Source organism: Adiantum capillus-veneris, chromosome 27 (genome assembly GCF_014529385.1).
Source record: "Adiantum capillus-veneris isolate H3 chromosome 27, ASM1452938v2, whole genome shotgun sequence".
NCBI lineage: Eukaryota > Viridiplantae > Streptophyta > Polypodiopsida > Polypodiales > Pteridaceae > Adiantum > Adiantum capillus-veneris.
The window spans coordinates 19924669-19944151 of record NC_140957.1 but is presented as its reverse complement, the minus strand read 5'-3'; the positions used below and the strand labels follow the sequence as shown (position 1 = coordinate 19944151).

The 19483-nt window shown below is 44.0% G+C and overlaps 1 pseudogene; it reads left to right on the top strand.

Moving 5' to 3' along the window:
- Positions 1–5897: 5897 nt before the first annotated feature.
- LOC147421598 (uncharacterized) lies at positions 5898–15184 on the top strand (annotated as a pseudogene).
- The last annotated feature ends 4299 nt before the right edge of the window (positions 15185–19483 follow it).

Here is a 19483-nt window from a genome sequence, read left to right as displayed (position 1 = left end):
TAACCCTAGCCTTCAAAACTGCTATAAAAGGAGGGTGTAGCTAGCACAACAAGGGGGAGAAGAAAGAGCACTATGCTATAGCTTGAGAAGCCAAGCTCAACCTCTTGAGAAGGAGCTCTTGAGTGGAATCTCATTGGCATTAGGCATATGTATGTGTTGTATTAGGGGTGATTAGCAAGGGAACTCTATGCCATTGTAAGAGAGAGTGATCATTAAATTGAGAGTAGGAAATCTATCATTTCTCCTACTAGTGTAAGCCCAACATTTGCTAAATCAAGGAGGGTGAATTTGGACTAAGCATGGATACCTTGTCTCCCTTCCAACGTCAAGTCATGGACAATAATGATGAGTAAGTGTCTTGGTATTTTATTTAAGTTCTTGATAGCTTATCTCCGGGTATTGTTATCAATTTAGCCATAAATCCCACATGCTGTAAGAGGGCGACAAGGTGGAGAGGACTCCCCTGGCCTTAAGACAGTGATTGGGGTGGCTTTTTTCTTGTGATGTGTTGTGGTGTAATTTACTCAGGCTATGTTGAACAAATACTAATCTCACTTTGATTGGTCATGACAGATTTGTAAGAAGGCATTAGTGCAACAAGCACCCCCTTCCCCCCTTCTCTCTCTTTCTTACATATATATATTTATGTTTGCTTGATCATTAACGATACACTTCAAAGCAGCCCGAGCACCATCTCTCTCTCTCTCTCTCTTCCTCTCTCTCTCTCTCTCTCGTGTTTTAGTGTGTGAGAGTGTTCCATTGGTGTTAGGGTTAGTGTAAATTCCTTGCTTGTTTGTGGGTTGCTCTAACGATTCTCCTCTTTTGCGTCCTAGTTCGCTCTTAAACTAGGTGGTGCCCCTTGTGTAGTTGGGATTTGGCTGGGGGTTTGTTGTTTTGGTTTGTGTTGTGTTGTGCCCCAGCCCCATTGAGCAGCACGGGAGCCTTGAAGGGTGTCTAGAGGTTGCTCTTCTTGTTGCCGGCCCCGGACCGCTTCACTACATTGCATATGCAGTGGGAGTGGTCAGCAGGTTTATGAAAAATCCACGCAAAAAGCATTGGGAAGCGGTGAAGCACATTTTGAGATACGTCAAGGGCTCAGCTGGCAAGTGCTTAAGCTTTGGGAACAGTGATGCATCCATAGTTGGGTACACTGATTCGGATTATGCGGGTTGTGTGGACACTAGGCAATCCACATCTGGCTACATTTTCTTGTTCGCTGGAGCGGCAGTGTCTTGGCGGTCATGTATCTAGAATTGCACTTCATCTTCCACCACTAAGGCAGAGTATGTTGCAGTTTCTAGTTCTAATAAGGAAGATGTGTGCTTATCTTGTCGAGTGGGAGATTTTGGTATACACCAAACTCCAGTGCTACATTGCGACAGTCAGAGTGCGATTGCATTAGCAAAGAACCCCGTGTTTCACTCCAAGTGGAAACACATACTAGGTCAGGTATCATGTGGTACGAGATATTTTGGCTAGCAAACGCATTGAGTTAGTCAAAGTTCACACGGATGAAAACCTTGTGGATGCTCTAACAAAGATCCTAGCCACTACATTTTTTAACCACTTGGGCCACGTCGGCCTTCAAGCGGGAGATTGTTGGGTTTCAAGCCCGTGGCCCATTATGGTCGAGCGTGCGACCGTCCACTATGTCTTGTGTATAATGAACAATAAGGAGGTAAGAGCTATTCTCTCACAAGATCCATTAACAGACTGTGTAATGTGTTCTTCCCTTTCCCCTTCTCCTTCCCTCTCTTGCACGCATCAACACCATCATGGTTATCATTATATTTGGTTTACATCTTGACTGCGGTGATGTCGAGCACACCCAGCTATCAATACATTGCAAGAGATGAAATTTTGAACAAGATACTCCTTGAGCACCTAGTCTATCGGATTCCAAAACCTAGTTGAAGCTCAAAACTCCCAGATGACGAACTAACCGAGGCGACCAAATTGGTACGGAACTTGCCCCTGGTGAAACTTAATATCTTGACAATCAAAACTCCGATTGACAATATGAAAAGACTAACGTGCTACTCAAAATGAGCACTTCAGGCCCATGCATTCATATCGACGTTGACCCTTCATCAGTGGCTACCCAATCCGGTGCAGATCTGCTTTCAACTCAAACTTCAAATTGACATAACTTCCTATTCGTAGCTTCGATTGATGAGCCATAAAGACAGGCCTGTAGAGCACTTCAAGTACTGCAATTCTAATCAATAGAAACCTAGCTTTGACCATTTCAAGAATACTCTCTTTTAGCATTAACAAGACAACTTTTGGCCCTTTGAAGCCGCATTTGGCATACTTTTAGCTTAAAATTGGCTTGTTATCAAGCCTTGACCAGTCATCACTAAATACATATCCTTCAAAGAAGCTTAATTTGTATCCCTCTGCTCACTTTCTCTCCATAGAAGCGGTGTTGGACAACATTGTAGCTATGGAGGAAGAGCTTGCAAATCTAGAAGGAGATGTTACAGAGGTAGAATGATGTGTGGTAGGCTACTTTACAAAAAGATACCCTATCATGAGATGAGGAGGAGAGAGAGATGTAAGGGCATTTTAGAGAGAGAGTGGGGATAAAGATTGCAGATCTGCACTTTTCAGGAGCTAAGGGGAGAGAAAGAGAGCTTGGGACACTTTTGGAGGGGGAGAAAGAAGAAGAGAGAGAAGACAAAGAGGAGATAAGAGAGGGAAACTTTTAATATTTGAAAATTGAAAAGGTGCTTTTGGGGGGAGAGTAACTCCAACCAGATCTAGTAAAATCTACATATATTCTCCAAGAAAATAAGCAAAAGTATTTTTATATAAGCATGTCTAGGCCTATCTCACCGATCTAGACCTTGGTCAAATCTTGTTTAAGATTTAAATATTTCCTTAGACTGTCAAAAAAGAGGCCCTCCTATACCTTATTCTCTTCCTAATGCTCGTCTCATCTTCCTCCCTCGTCAACACCCCCCCTCCTTCTCTCTCTCTCTCTCTCTCTCTCTCTCTCTCTCTCTCTCTCTCTCTCTCTCTACTTAGCTGCAATTTTTCCATACTACACTGCATCACCTGAGCCTTTCACTCGACTTAAGGTTAGAGTATACTAAACTTAGGTGTCTTGCAATTGTAGAGATTCATGGAGTAAGTTTCAAAGAATTACTTGAAAACTGGATAGGGAACTTCTCCCGGGGGAAGGTGAGGCGCGCAACTTAGAAGAATGAGCGGAAGATGGAGTTGATGGAGAAGGAACCAATTCAAATTTTGAGAGCTATTGAACTTTGGCCAACAATGTTGTAGTGCACAAAAGGACGAAGAGAAACGGAGACAAAGTGTGCGGATTCTGAGCAAAATCCATCATCTACTTTCACGACCTGCTAACTAAATGTTTTACGCAACAAAAAAACGCATGGATTGGTAGTGTAAGAATCGGAAAAATTCCGCCCCACTACCAGTGTACCAGACATATAATATTCTTTTCCTTCAATTTTCCAAGAGGAAAGTTTAGAAAATTACTGTTTTTACATTATTTTTCTCTATGTTGGGGTCTCCTTTCCCTCTTGCCCTCAACCGGCATTTTGAAAAGAATAAACGACCTACCATAAACAGTTTTTTGAGCTAAATTATAGCAAGGCTGGCAGCGGCGTTGGTCGCATGGGCAACTGAAAAGCATTATAGCGTGGGCTGGCAGCAGCGTGAGCAGGTTTCGGTTGTCGCCGTCTACGTCATGGCTTGTTGGTCAGGAGCATGTGGTTGTGCTTGAGCGGGTGGGCACACAGATTTGCAGCCTGGGCACACTGTTTTGCATGGCACTTCTCACTGGCTGGTACAATGACAGGGCCAGGAGGCAGGTGGAGTTTGGGCTTACAGTAGTGACGGCGGCAACATGCATCGTCAGCAGATTCCATGCATGGATGATACAGCGACGGGCCAGAGGCAGGTGGAATTGGAGGGTACCTTCCATGGCCCCTTTACATTGTCCGTGCTCCAGTTCTACACCTACCCCCCATCACTCGCCCTCAGTTGCAAAGAGAGAGAGAGAGAGAGAGAGAGAGAGAGAGAGAGAGAGAGAGAACCTGGGCCACTTCTCACTATCCACGTGAAGGGCCGCAAATATGTGCAAGCCAGAGACGCGTAGGAAATAGGACAAAGCAAGTCCACGGGAAGGTAGGGTGAACGGCACAACCAACTGTTAGATTTTTGCATCCATATTTTAGGGTTAGGATTAAAGTTCTGCCTCCAAATTTAGGATTAGGCTCACGTTCAGCTCGACCGCCATGCCCCTATCTATATCTATTCTATATCTTTATCACACAGCAGCAGCATCTGATTGCCCTCACTTGCAAAGGAAGGAAGGGGAGAGAGAGAGAGAGAACCTGGGCAACTACAACGTAGATTCAGCTGGTTGCAATGGAGAGAATCGCCGAGCAGCTACAACGACATTGCCCGGAGTACCTTCAAATAACAAAAATAACATTATCTCTCTACGTATTGTGGCAATGACGTATGTGTGCAAGGTGACTTGAAGCGTTCTCTTGCAAGGTTGCCTCCATAACTCGCCTCGTCTTTTCTTGCAACGTTGGCTCCTCAGCTGGCCTCGCTTGAAGATTGAGCCTCAATTTGACCCGGAATCTGCTTTTGAAGACACGTGGCAACCTGAATATAAAATATAGATATAGATACTACCTATCTATACTATATATTAAGGAGACTGCTTTTTCAGTGCCACGTGTCAAAGTTTGCTACATCCGGTGAGTTCCAGTTTATATGAGTGAGGGGGGCAGAGAGAGAGAGAGAGAGGCGGTCGAAGGCCGCCGGGCCACACTAGTACTATCTAAACTAAAGCATAATGGCAAAAAAAAAAGGTATTCGTAATGGCTTCAGAAAAATTAAAAGGTATTCCTAATTAAAAGATTCCCTCAACAACAACAAAAACGATGCGCTAGTCTACAACACGTAACAACGGGCAATGACGAAGCACGTAGATTTGCAATAGTATTAATTGGGAAGGACGAATACAAGAGAGAGAGAGAGAGAGAGAGAGAGAGAGAGAGAGAGAGACCTGAAGGACACTTTAAAGAGAAGAAAATGTTAAAGAAAAAATAAGGAGAAGAGAAACACCTCTTTATAAGGACACAAAAGGTCTTTTGACTTTCCACCTTCATCTATCTTTTCATTCCCTAAACTCACTCTTCACTTGTACACTTACTATGTTTTGAAAGAATTTTTATTTTTCTAAGATTAGGGATTTCTAATGGCAAACAACCTGCGTCTCTTAGTGAATTCGGATAAATAGCAAGCCACGTCTTGGGCGAAGCATGGGGTAGGCCAAGTGGGGACTCTCTCTCTTTGTCTCTTTCCTTCTCTCTCTCTCTCTCTCTCTCTCTCTCTCTCTCTCTCTCTCGCGCGCGCATTTAAAGGACTCTTTGTTTGCTATCCCATTCTTTCCAACGCAGCGAGATTGGTAGGTCATGACTCAAAGGGAGATACCGATCCTTGCACACACACACACACACACACACACACACACACACACACACACACACACAGAGAGAGAGAGATCCTCTCAATGTGGGTGAAAGGGATTCCCACAAGTAAAACCCCCTCGCCCTTGGATACCTTGGTGCTCCGCTTGCTGACTCCCTCTTCAGTTCTCTTTTCACTCTCCGTATTGTTGCAAACTCTCCCTGCACTAGCAATGGGTATGCCTGCATTGAATGGCACGTGATTGTGTTTGCATTCAATGACAGCTTCTCCCATCCTTTTGCCTGCGAAAGTCTGCTTGCAACACCGACCATTCTTCGCAGGGGTGGTGGATCGCCAATTTGATAGCCATCTTGTCCGATTTAACCGTAGCTGCCATCACCATGTGACCATCAACTCTACCTTCATTATCTCACCCTCCTCACCTCTCTATTGCTGCAAGATCTGACCTAATGAGGTCCATACGGGGAGAAGTATAGGCACAGGCTCAGCTTCTCACCGAACTGGAAATTTAGTCATAGCCAATCGTTGTTGCTAAACGACTCCACCTGGCTGCCCTAGGTCACTGTCAAAGATCTACAGGTTGATAGCTCTAGAATTGCCCTGACCATCCATAATAAGGGGGTCCGCATTTGGGCTGATGTATGGTCACCGTCAGCCTTTCGGATTGGCTCTCTGACTTTGAAATTTCAATCAAATTTTTGTTGAGGTCCTGGGAACTTTCCTATCTTTGCCGGCGGCTAGCCCTCCTCCCAATTTCTTGTCATTGGCTGCCCAATTGCTCCCCTACCTTCTCACTCAAAGGGATTGTATGGTCAAGTGGATACCTTCTCTCCCATTCTCAGGTCAAACTAAAGCCTATTTTCCCCCTATCCACGTCATCTTGAATCAGAGATGGGGTCTCTCCCTCGACTGGAGGCAATGGAACTTCAAATTCGGGTCCCTATGGTCAAAGGCGTCTTCCCCCAAAAAACACTACAAGAGGCTATTCATATTAGCGACGCTCACACAACGACGCTAAAAAAAAATAATCCCGGCGTCGCTATGAGCATCGCAAATTTCCAAAGAAATTTGCGACGCTCATAGCGACGCTCATAGCGACGCCGACTGGGCTAAAAAAATAACAGAGCGCGCCCAAAAACTCAGATCTCAGATCTGAGTTTTTCGGCGCCCTCAAGCAAGGAGCAGGTAACGCTCTCCCTCTCTCTCTCTCTCTCTTTTTCTTCTCCACACACACACACACACACACAAACACACACACACACGAGGAGAGGAAGGAGAGCCAGGTATGCTCCTTCCCTTTCCTCACTCTCATGTTCCCTTCCCCTCTTTCTCTCTCCCTCTCTCTCTCTCTCACACACACACATACACACACACACACATAGTGTTTTTGAGAGAGAGAGAGAGAGAGAGAGAGAGAGAGAGAGAGAGAGAGAGAGAGAGAGTACAAACATAAACAAAAACGCACACACACATACATAAACAAAGAATGCACACACACATTGAGAGAGGAAAAGAGAGAGAGAGCATGCATAAACAGAAAACGCACGCATTGAGAGAGGAAAAGAGAGAGAGAACATGCATAAACAAAAAACGCACACATTGAGAGAGGAAAAGAGAGAGAAAACATGCATACGATCCAAAAAAAGGCACACACATTGAGAGAGAAAGAGAGAGAAACTAATTTAATGTCGTAGGAAACTAATTAAAATTAAAAGACCTAAAGATCTAGCCGACGAGGAGTTGAACTCAAGACCTATTATTCAAGAGGGAAATGGCATAACCAATCTATCATACTTGGCATGGGTGATAGAAAGGTTATACCATTCATCTCTTTTTATTGGCACACACATCCACACACGCGCACACACACAAGAAGAAGAGAGTTAAAACGTCGTAGGAAACTATCCTAAAAGACGTTAAAGATTAGGTTAGATGTAGACTTACGTTAAATTAGATTTAGGTTTATTTAAGTTAAATTAGATTAGATTTAGGTTTATTTTTAATTAGATTTACGTTTATTTACGCTAGATTTAGATTTACGTTATATTAGATTAGATTTAGGTCTCCATAGACTGCGATGCCTGCATGAAGCGGGTAAAGAAAGCCCTCAATGGAATATAGGGTATTGCTGCCTTCACTCATGGTGGGCTCCGTCGATCCAAAAGTACTGGTGAAATGTCTTTAGAAGATAGGGAAGAAGGTGGATCTTCAGGGCGGCAAGAGTCACTACATCCCCGACACAATGACCATCTAGACAACCTCTAGTCATTCAACAACAACTTCAAAGTTAGTAACAAGAGCAAGAACGGTCTAAAGGGCCAATTGCTGTCATCAGATGTGGATGGAGATGAGGCAGCGTCACCGCCGGAAGTTAACTCTCACATCTTTAGTGATGAGAATGCCAACTCTTGCCGAGTTATGTGAAAAATTATGTATTAAATCAGTTTTAAGGTTCTTATAATCCCTGTTAGTTTAGTTCTTTGTTTTTAATATAACATAATTTACGTTAGATTTAGATTTATGTTATATTAGATTAGACTTAGGTTTATTTAGGTTTACCCACACACACACACACACACACACACACACACACACACACACACACACACACACACACACACACACACACAAGAAGAAGAGAGTTTTAACGTCGTAGGAAACTATCCCAAAAGACGTTAAAGATTAGGTTAGATGTAGACTTACGTTAAATTAGATTTAGGTTTATTTTTAGTTAGATTTACGTTTATTTAGATTTATGCTTATTTACGTTAGATCGAGTCCACGCAAGAATTACTTACGGTTTAGGGTTTAGAGTTAGACGAACAGTGAAAAGATCTACTGTGAAAAGATCTACTGTGAAAAGATGTTAAGATGCTGTGAAGTGCTACAGCTAGAGAAGAGGCAAAGGGGTTTTGTCCACTACATGCAGTATCATGTAGACGTGGGTCTGTAGATTTCTTGTACCCACAAATATAGGTATTGACCAATAAAGACGAGATTATAACCCGGTGGTTCTGATCTCCGTGCACCTCTAGACTGAGGTGTGCGGGGATTGGACATGACTAGAGAATCTGAGGTAGAGAGAGAGAGAGAGAGAGAGAGAGAGAGAGAGAGAGAGAGAGAGAGAGAGAGAGAGAGAGAGAGAGAGAGAGAGAGATAAGACGAAGAATGCCAATAGAATATTAAATTTGTTGTCCAGGTTATAAGATTTTTATCCTCATTATGAGTAGTGACGAGGATGTGGGACCGTCCAACCGAAACACCTATCTCTCAACGAGGGTCTTATGTCCTTGTAATCAATGAAAGCATGATGTGCGACGGACAAGACGTGTTTCTTTGCAGCACGTTCGCGAATTTGGCGAGTTCGATCCATCTATTATAGATCGAGTTGTTGCCAATTATAACTCGTCGGACTCTGACGCTGGCCAACAAGCAGCAATCTTGCAACCCAATAGACGTGTTCGCAGGCGCTTTGGTCAGGCCGCATATGTGAGGCCACAAGGTGTAGCCTCTGACAGCTCGGGGGATGATCATGCAGAGCACATTCCCAACGAGGCAATGTTTGAGCCCGAGATTGATGAAATGATCGAGACGATCATGGATTCAGAAAGGCTTATCTATGATGATATGAAAAGTGAAGCCGATACGCCATTGTATAATGGAGCACGTATGTCTGGATTGAAAGCACTCCTGGTTCTTCTCAACATGCAGGCAAAGTTTGGATGGAGTGACACTAGCGTCACAGCGCTTTTCAGGTGATCTATTACAATTAGTTTACTTTAATAAAACTCTAAATGTATAATGATCTGATAGATTTTTACACGACTGTATCGTATTTTTATGTTGTGTAGATTGCTTAAAGAGCACATACTACCAGCTGAAAATGTGATGCCAGATTCCCGAGATGAAGTAAGAAAGATTTTGCGAAACTTGGGGATGGATTACAATTCTATCCACGCTTGTCCTAATGACTGCATTCTTTTTAGAGGGGAATACATAGACATGGAGAAGTGTTCGAAATGTGATTCCGAAAGATATCGAGTAGATCTCCACGAGACAAAAAATCCACAAAAGGTTTTGTGACATTTTCCTCTGCTTCCTCGCATCAAGCATTTCTTCGAATGTAAGTCCATGGCCGCCCTAGCATCATGGCATGAGGAGAATAAATCTTTGGATGGTGTGCTACGAATTCCTGCAGATTGCGCAGCCTGGAAACATATAGATGGAACATGGTCGGATTTTGCCAGGGAAGCTCGAAATTTGCGCTTAGGCCTGGCTATGGATGGCGTAAATCCATTTGGTCAAAGATCAACATCTTACAGTGCATGGCCCGTTGTCATCGTGAACTACAACATTCCACCGTGGTTGACTACGAAGAAGGGGCACCTATGGCTAAGCTTGATTGTGCCAGGGCGATATAAAGTGGAGAATATGGATGTGTATCTTCGTCCACTATTGGAAGAGCTACAACAATTGTGGATTGGCATAGAGGTGGTGGATATGAGCCGACACACGGGACGACAGAATGCTTTGATCAGAGGCATTCTAATGTGGACCATGCATGACTATCCCGGGCTAACAGAATGCTCAGGTGATCTATTGACACTCCTCACTCAGACACTGTAAATCTTGTTTTTTCCCATAGTTGATCTATTATCATGTGTATACATGCAGGGATTCAAACAAGCGGATACAGAGCATGTGTCACATGTGGACCTAGACTGAATGCACGTAGGGCGCCCTCACTTAAGAAGCAAATCTACAAAGGTCATCAAGCGTATCTTCCAGAGAATCATGTGTTACGCGACGGCTTTTTGGGAAGAGAGCCACCAAGGATGTCTGCACAAGCATGCTTAGAGCAGAAGGAGATGTGCGATGACGGATTGCCTCCAGGGATGAAGAGACTATCTCTATGGTACGAGTTACCATACTGGCCCCGACTCATGATCAATCACTTGCTCGATCCAATGCACATATTCAAGAATGTGGGTAATCTACTATGGGACCATCTGACCGGCAAGAAAGATACTTTGGGAGCCAGAGTTGACCTTAGAAATGTGGATCGTATGGAGCAATATTGGCCGCAAACAGCGTCTGATGGATCGATAAAACTCCCTAAAGCACCATGGATTTTCACAGGAGCCCAAGAATGCAAAGTAAAAGATACCATTCGATCTTTGCGGACCCCCACTGGCGTAATGCACTCGCTCTGAACGTGTTTTACTAAAGACGGAAAGATTACCGGTTTGAAGTCACACGATTGGCATAAAATGTGTCAGGTACGTTCATAGTGGACTTTAATATCATTGCATAAAATGTGGACTTTAATATCATTGCTGCACATACTTTACAGTTTATTTTACCGGTTGCCATTGAGGGATGTTTGTCTCTCGACATCCGTAACACAATCTACAAACTTGCAAAGCTGGTGCAATGGATCTCACAAAAGGAGATCAACGTAGACTCCATACCATTCGCCAAACTAAATGCTGCGGAGCTTGTGTGTATGTTTGAGAAACATTTTCCTACTACCATGCTAACCATTCAGGTGCATCTTCTTGTTCACATAGTTGATGAGGTGGAAATAGCTGGCACAGTTCATTCCAGATGGATGTTCTTCTTAGAACGTTTCATGAAAACCCTTAAGGGATATGTGCGTCAAAAGGCACGTCCGGAGGGTAGCATGGCAGAAGGTTGGTTGGTATTAGAGTCCCTAGTGTACATTGGAGAGTGGCTAGACGGATTTGATAAAGCCCGGGACACGCTATGGCGAACCATAGATGATGAGCGCATATCTGGGATTGTCATGTGCAATCTCGGTGTTGAGAAGAAGATGATGGAAGATCTAGAGGCTAAAATCAACCGATTTTGCATGCTTCACAATCCAGTGATGCAAAAGTGGATTTCACAATATGAGGATGCAAAGCAAGAGCGACAAAGGGCACGAATCGAGTGGAGACGGGGAAGACGACCACCGATGCACTATCCGACCGGTCTGGAGAGCCTACCAACCTTCATGAGCTTAAGATGGTTGCACAACCAATTGAAAAGCGCACAACAATGCGGTGACAAAGTGACTAAGGAAGAGTGGGAGTACTCTCGGGGTTGCGCGACCAAGGTAATTTTGCAATGTCCGACATGCTAGTGACTTTATTTCTAAACGTTTGAACGGCCACTCATAATCTTTGTTCGTTGTAGTATAAGTCATACACAGCAGCATGGTGTAAAGGTCGACATTTTAGGGTGGAACGAATCGACAAAAAGCGTTTTACTCAAGATTGTGGAATCATGGCAAAATTTGAACAGTCTAGTCGACGACGTTCCTCTGATGCAGATCCTGTGGTGGCGGAACTCACTTACTTCGGCATGCTGCAAGAGATTTTGAGAATCGATTACAGAGGATTTTTTGTCGACTTGTTTGACGTGCAATGGTTCAAGATAATCATGGAGGGCGCAACGCTACTGTGCGTAGAGGAGAGTTTGGTTTTCTTGAGGTGGATTCTACTAAGAAATGGAGTGACCTAAGAGACACTTTCGTACTACCAGAGCATTGTGAACAAGTAAGTATGTAAATAGTTAACATCCCCCTTTTACAAGTTATGTGCTTGAAAGCTCTCATGTAAGTTATGTGGCTCTGGCAGGTAATATTTCATCCTACAAAGTCTACATCAAACTGGTGGTACGTCATAGAGGTAGCCCCTCGTAGTGCAAGGACATACGAAGGCTACCATGTGCCAATCACAACGGCATCAATGGAGGAGATCACAGAAGATGCTCAATCAGAAGCCGCTGCGGTGGTGCCAGACGAGCATCAAGATGCTACTACTCTATATGGGGTGCATGCAGAGGAGCTACAAAATGAAACAGAGGATATGTGTTTAAACGGAGAGCTCTATATAGATATAGGAAGTTATGCTGAGTTATGCGAGGATGAGAGAGAGATCTCTTAAAGCCACAAATATTGTATTTGAACAATTTTGCTCCGTGTTGTAAAAGCTCTGGCTCTCTAAGTACCTTCCATGGTGTATAACGCTCTTTTCTACTCGCGCTCACATCTTTTGATTGAAAATTCTAAGTTTTCGACTTGCCTCTTCTATCACTCAATTCATTGCGTCATTGTATTTAATGGTGTTTGCGTCATTGTATACTCTATTCATTCAATATTAAGTTTAAATATTCGTGTGTTTAATGCAGGTATGGATGATGAGGAGTTTCTTTCTTCTTTGTCACCGCAGCAGAGACAGTGGTACGTGGAGTGTCATCGCTCTGGCGCATCATCGCGCGTTCCTACTCCATCCGCATCTCCCTCTCTTTCGGAGCATTCGGCGCGCTCCGAAGCTTCGGCATCAACGAGACGATCTTCACACTCGTCTAGACACCGGCGCTCTAGTGGTGGCGGTGGCGGTTGTTGTGGGGATTCCGCCGTCGATGCCTCCACACCGCCTCGTGTTCGACAAGGCTCTTTACCCTCCCCTTCTTTGCCCGTCCCCACACCAGCCACAACATCGCCATCTACGCCAGGTTTGGCGCGGCTGACTGTTCCTAGCAGCTACACACCTCTACCTACTCCGCCAGGAGCCACCCCACTCAACACTCCTTGCTTCGGGGCCCAGACGCCGGTGGAGACACCTGACGTCCGTACCCCCATCGACACGCCGCTAGAGACCCCTTCCGGGACACCTAGGTTCACGCGTGACCGGCCAGAGGGCTTGCCTTACTCTGTCGACTTCAGCGGCGGCATCATCATGGATGATGACGGCAAGAAGGTGATCTCGCGCATGCGTGGTCTTTGCTCTCAGCTGTTTAGACACTACATACTAAACAAATGGAGTGAAGTACCAAGTGATTTAAAAAACAGAGTCATCAGCATACTTCATGATGAGTTTCCCATTCCAACACGGGATCAGCGCTTCAATGAAGACCTGATGAAGATTCGAATGCGCGAATACTGCAAACACAAGCGTTCCGAAGTGCAAAAAGCAATCAAGAATGGGTGGAACAGGCCAGATTGGCTGGCCAAAGAAGATTGGAAGAATGCGAAGAAAGCAGCGCGCGAGAATCCCGACAAGTGGAAGCAACAAAAGGATGCAGCCAGAGCGCGAGTAGAGGTAGGGAGCTCGCACCACTTGGGGAGCGGTGGATGGGCATCATTTGAGGCCGATTTTGTAAGTGTTTTCGCATTGCTCTTTATGTTCGATAGTTTAGGGTTTATGAGTTTTTTAATTCTAACATAATGAAATCTTTGTATGTTTTGATAGTGGTCGATGACAGGACGTGATCCCACACCGTACGAGCGCGAGTACGCAGGCAGGAAGGGCTTAAACGCCCTGATGGACATTCTCAGTTCTCGCAGCGGCATGGTTAGTATTAGGGTTTACTCTTTTCTATTTTTTGTATTGTTTTATAAATGTCGTTATATGTTTATACTTACTAAAAGCTGTCTTATTGTCTTTTTTTGCAGAATCCGACAGATACGCCGCTTGGACGCGATGAGACGTCTGACTAGACGACGTCAGTTTATCCGTAGCTAGATAGCATTAGTTTAGGGTTTCTCATAGCTTATGTATCATGAGACGGATTTTATACGTCTTTTTGAACCATGTATATTATTACATTTGTCACCGCAGTTCCTTTTGCCAATCAATTTTTTATGCCTATGATGTTGTACAATTGTCATTATTACATTTTCCAATCAATTCATTTTGTCTATGATGTGTACAATTGTCAATTTTACTCTTGTCAATTTTGCAAACAATGCGTCTTGAGGGTGACTATTTTGGGTCTATTATCTACCCTTGCACTTTTTTTAAAAAGTGAATCAAGTACAATATGGTTGATGGGTGGCAGGGCATTCAATGCCCTGTCACCAAAAAAAAATTCTCTCGGGCGTCGCTATAACCGTCGCTATTTATGGCTCTGTAGCGTCGCTATGAGCGTCGTTATAGTCTTCTGTGTAACCGTCGCTATGACCGTCGCTATGAGCGTCTCTATATAGCGACGCCTATAGCGTCACATATAGCGACGCTCATAGAGACGCTCTCGTAGCGACACTCGTAGCGACGGTTTTAGCGACGCCGGGGGTTATAAAAACCCAGTGTATTTCCGTCGCTAACAGCGTCACAAGAGCACACAACCTCTTGTAGTGAAATTTGCCCTCCTCTGGCTGATTCTATACAAAGCTGTTTGGACAGGAGAGAAACTCAAGGATGCTAGTCTTGCGCTAGTAAACTACCCTAGATGCAAGAATAGTCCTGAAGATCTTCCACACCTCTTCATGCACTGCTCCTTCAAGTATCCCTTTTGGAAACTAGTCTTGAACTGTCTTGGCAGGTCCCTTTCTTGGAGACATGCATTGTTATGTGAAAATGTGGGCATGCCTTCCATTATCTGGAATCACATAAGGGCTGAATTCGTGTGGGCTATCTGGAGGCAAAGGAATTGCTTCATGTATGAGGAGGCTTACCAGGTCTCAAACCTGAGAGTTTTCTTTGATGAAATTGTTTTGCACGGTGAAAGACTCTCCCTTTCCAAGTGTAGGATCTACCGGAAGAAGCAAAAGTTGTTGGACACTGTGGGAAGTCTCTGCCAGCACGCAACAGTAGATGAGATGCTCTATATTACAGACTTCACTGAGCAGGACATACAGGTGGATTTGGACCTTCAGCTCAAAAATTGGAACTATGCCAAAAAACTTACTTGTAAAAAATAGATCTGAGCTAGATGCCTCAAGAACTAACCCCTTTGATGTTAACTTACACTTAGCCCTCAACTTTCTATTTGTATGCTCCCTCCTTGAGCATGTTGATGTAACCTTTTGTCTTTTCTAATATGATGCCCGCCTTATTCTGGGTTTTTTTTTTTAAAGACAACTTCTACAGGCCCTGCTCCACTTACAATTTTTATTGTTTGAGACTCTGTGTGTGTGTGTGTGTGTGGTTCCCCCATGGAAGGAGAGAACCGACCATAATACTTGGGTGTGAGAAACAGTTGGCACTCAACAGTCAAAGATTGCACACTATGGCAAGATGAGGTTCCTATAGCTGCTCAGTAGGAGATACGACATGCGTAGGGGATACGTTGCTCAAATCAAGGGCTGTGTGTGTGTGTGTGTGTGTGTGTGTGTGGTTGCCCCGTGGAAGGAGAGAACCAAGCATAATACTTGGATGTGAGAAACAGTTGGCACTCAATAGTCAAAGATTGCACACTATGGCAAGATGAGGTTCCCATAGCTGCTCAGTAGGAGATACGACATGCGTAGGGGATAGGGTGCTCGAATCAGGGCTCTCTCTCTCTCTCTCTCTCTCCTCTGGCTTGCTACTATATTTGTCAGCAATAGCCAATCGAGTAAGAGTGCCGAACGTAGGCCTTCCAAAATAGAGGGCCTTCCAAAATGTAGAGGGTGGTTCAAGGACCCTCTATGATAGAGGTGCTTCCAAGATGTGCACCATATTTAATGTGGTGGTAGAGGCCTATGTAGGTACATTTATTAACTTAAAAGGCCCTTTAGAAGCGCCGTGATTGGGTCTATGTGAAGGCCCTGTAAGACCACGCATTTAGATATGGTGTCGGCATAGTGTCGGACTATTTCCATTTTCTACAATTGGTAGTCAAGTAGCTACCAAATGAGTGTTAAGTCACTACCGATCATTGATCGAGGGGGGGAAGAGAGAGAGAGAGAGAGAGAGAGAGAGAGAGAGAGAGAGAGAGAGAGAGAGAGAGAGAGAGAGAGAGAGGAGAGAGAGAGAGAGAGAGAGAGAGAGAGAGAGAGAGAGAGAGAGAGTAGTATTGAGCAATGTAATTCTTCCTATATTGCTTTTTCAGAAAATTCCATTTGGCATGTAAGAGAAGGTGGTGAGTGTTGGGAGGATGCCGCCCTGCGAGAGTACACAAGGCATTGGAGGTGATTAGCCACCTCGACAATTCTTGATGAGAGAGAGAGAGAGAGAGAGAGAGAGAGAGAGAGAGAGAGAGAGAGAGAGAGAGAGAGAGAGAGAGAGAGAGAGAGTAGTATTGAGCAATGTAATTCTCCTATATTGCTTTTTCAGAAAATTCCATTTGGCATGTAAGAGAAGGTGGTGAGTGTTGCGAGGATGCCGCCCTGCGAGAGTAGACAAGGCATTGGAGGTGATTAGCCACCTTGACAATTCTTGATGAGAGAGAGAGAGAGAGAGAGAGAGAGAGAGAGAGAGAGAGAGAGAGAGAGAGAGAGAGAGAGAGAGAGAGAGAGAGAGAGAGAGAGAGAGAGAGAGAGAGAGAGAGATTTTCTTATCTTCCTCAAAGGTCAAATATGACATATGGACCAAAAAGACATGTGATGTACTATGAATAGGGTTGATAAATGATTCTCAATGCTCTAGGATTATGGTGATGAGAGACACAATGGCCGTGTGCTAACCATGGCATAAGGCTTTCAACTGCCAAAGAATACGGCACCTCTACCATCTCTGCCTTTTTAACATCCGATTTGGGACAAGCATGCTTGCTAAGTTTTTTATATGTAGCCATAATGGCACATGATGCTTGTTACCATATACATGTGGTAGTGATGTGTGTGAACACACACATCACTACGGTCCTAAGCGTGTGAACACGCTTAGGACCATTGGGGCATTTTTACCCTCTTTAGAAGGTATTTTTTCCCCATGCATTGTATATACACCCATCATTCTAGGGCTATCTATCTTTCCATTGCACACTAAGTAATTCGCTCTCGGTTGTGTGCCTTGAGATTACTTCTTTTTCTCCAAGCTGTGTGTGGTTTCTTGCAACCCTACTTCCAACAATTGGTATCAGAGCAGGTTGCGTCCTCTCCAGCTAGTAGTCGCCAGCATCTCCAGCACACGCCTGCTCACTTTCTCTGATTTCTGGCGAGCATTCACAGGTTGACAAGTTTTTTGAGAAAGCTCAAAGAGATTAATCTGCTCAAATTTTTGATTCGGGCTCATTTTGGCCTATGTTTCCACTACAGGCATACTGCACAGGCTATTTTGTCATTTTGTGCAAAATATTTGTTAGTGCTATTTTCTGCATAACAAGTCCCTTACAGTCTTCTATGGTTTGTGCTTTATAGCACATGTTGTTTTTGCTTTGTTTGTCCTCTTTTCGGGTAGTTTTCACATCACGTGCAACATTTACGATGGCTAACAACAACACAGATGTGTTCAAGATGTTTGATGCTGAGGACATATTGGACGGAGACAATTACCCTATGTGGGCTTACATGATGCAACACATTCTTCTGTCAAAGGGTGTCTAGAATATTGTGCAGGGCATTGATGTACGTCTTGGTTCTGAAGATGTAGGCGACGTTGAGGATGTTGCAACTCTTACTGCAAGGATTGCTGCTGTTAGAGTTGTTTGGCCTATGGTAGAACAAGCTCGTTGGGATGTAGAAGATGTGCAAGCTCATGCATTGATTATGTTGTCTTTGAAGCGCACTATTACTCCTCACATTCATTAAGCAAAATCTGCAAAATAGGCTTGGGATATTCTGGCTGGTCTTTATGCAAGTCACAATAATGAGGCTAAAATTGCATTGCTGCGTAAAGAGCTAGAATCTAAGATTATGCATGAGGAAGATGATATGGACACTTTCCTTGCTGGTGTCAAAGATATCAATGAGCAACTTATTTATGCAGGTGAAGTCATTTCCGATAGTTCTCTTGTGCAAGTTGTTCTTGATGCCTTGCCAGATTCTTACCAGAATTTTGCTAGTACTTGGAGACTTATGACCCAAGGAAATCCTGAAATTGTCAAGTTTGATACATTATGCACATTGCTGCTACAAGAGTCACTTTCCAAAAAAATTAGGACTAGACAGCATGCAGTCGAACATACATTTACTGCTGCTCAAATGAAAGGTGGTAACAGTAATGAAGCCACTTCTCATGGTTCTTCTGCGAGTGGAAAATTACCAGTTCGAATTCCTAATGCTCCTGCTAGCACATTGGGGGATTCATTCTATATACAAAGATGGATGCAACCTGCTAGCGGACAACTTTCACTACAAGAGGTACTTCACATTAGTGACACTCGCAGTGCAACACTCAAAGTGAAAATCCACGGCGTCGCTATTTTCTTTTTTGCATAGCGACGCTCATAGCGACACCGACAAGGGTAAAAAGAAACAGAGCCCGCCAAAACTCACATCTCAGATCTGAGTTTTCAGCACTCAAGCAAAAGAGGTAACCCGCGCTCTCCTCTCTCTCTCATCTCCCCCCCCCCCCCCCCCCCCCCCCCACACACACACACACATGAGGAGAGGAAGGAGAGCCAAGTATGCTCCTTCCCTCTCCTCTCTCTTATGTTCCCTTCCCCCCCCTCTCTCTCTCTCTCTCTCTCTCTCAAAGACACAATGTGTGTGTGTGTGTGTGTGTGTGTGAGAGAGAGAGAGAGAGAGAGAGCAAATGCATAAACAAAACACACACACACACACACACACACACACACACACACACACACACACACTCTCTATGTAACATACACTGGCATATCGAACACTTCGACCTACACCGACAACCCCATGATGTAAGTTCAACACATTAGGCCCCATTTTTTGGATCGTATCTATGATTAGTCCTCTTCAACCCAATACTGGCAATGAAAAATTTAAATACATGATTCTGTGTATGCACGATGTCAGAAAAGCACACAATCCATGAAACATTGTAATTTATAAGGACATACAAACTCATAACACACACATGCTGTCATAATAACACGATGTCAAGTTTACTAACAGTTTTTGCATGACACAGACAACTTCTTTGGCGGAGGAGTAGTCAAGAGACATGGACATACAACATTAGCAGTTGGATGGAGCATTCGAGCAACAAACCCATTCTATTTTCTTTGTATTCTAGCTTAGAGAAGCCAGAACCTTTGTAAAAAAGTGTCCAGATGCTAGCATCATTCAAATTATCTGCAAATGTGTGTTAGCATCCCTCAAACTTATCAAAATTATGCTTCATGTCGCAATAACTCTATGAATTCTTTATATCAAAGTGGT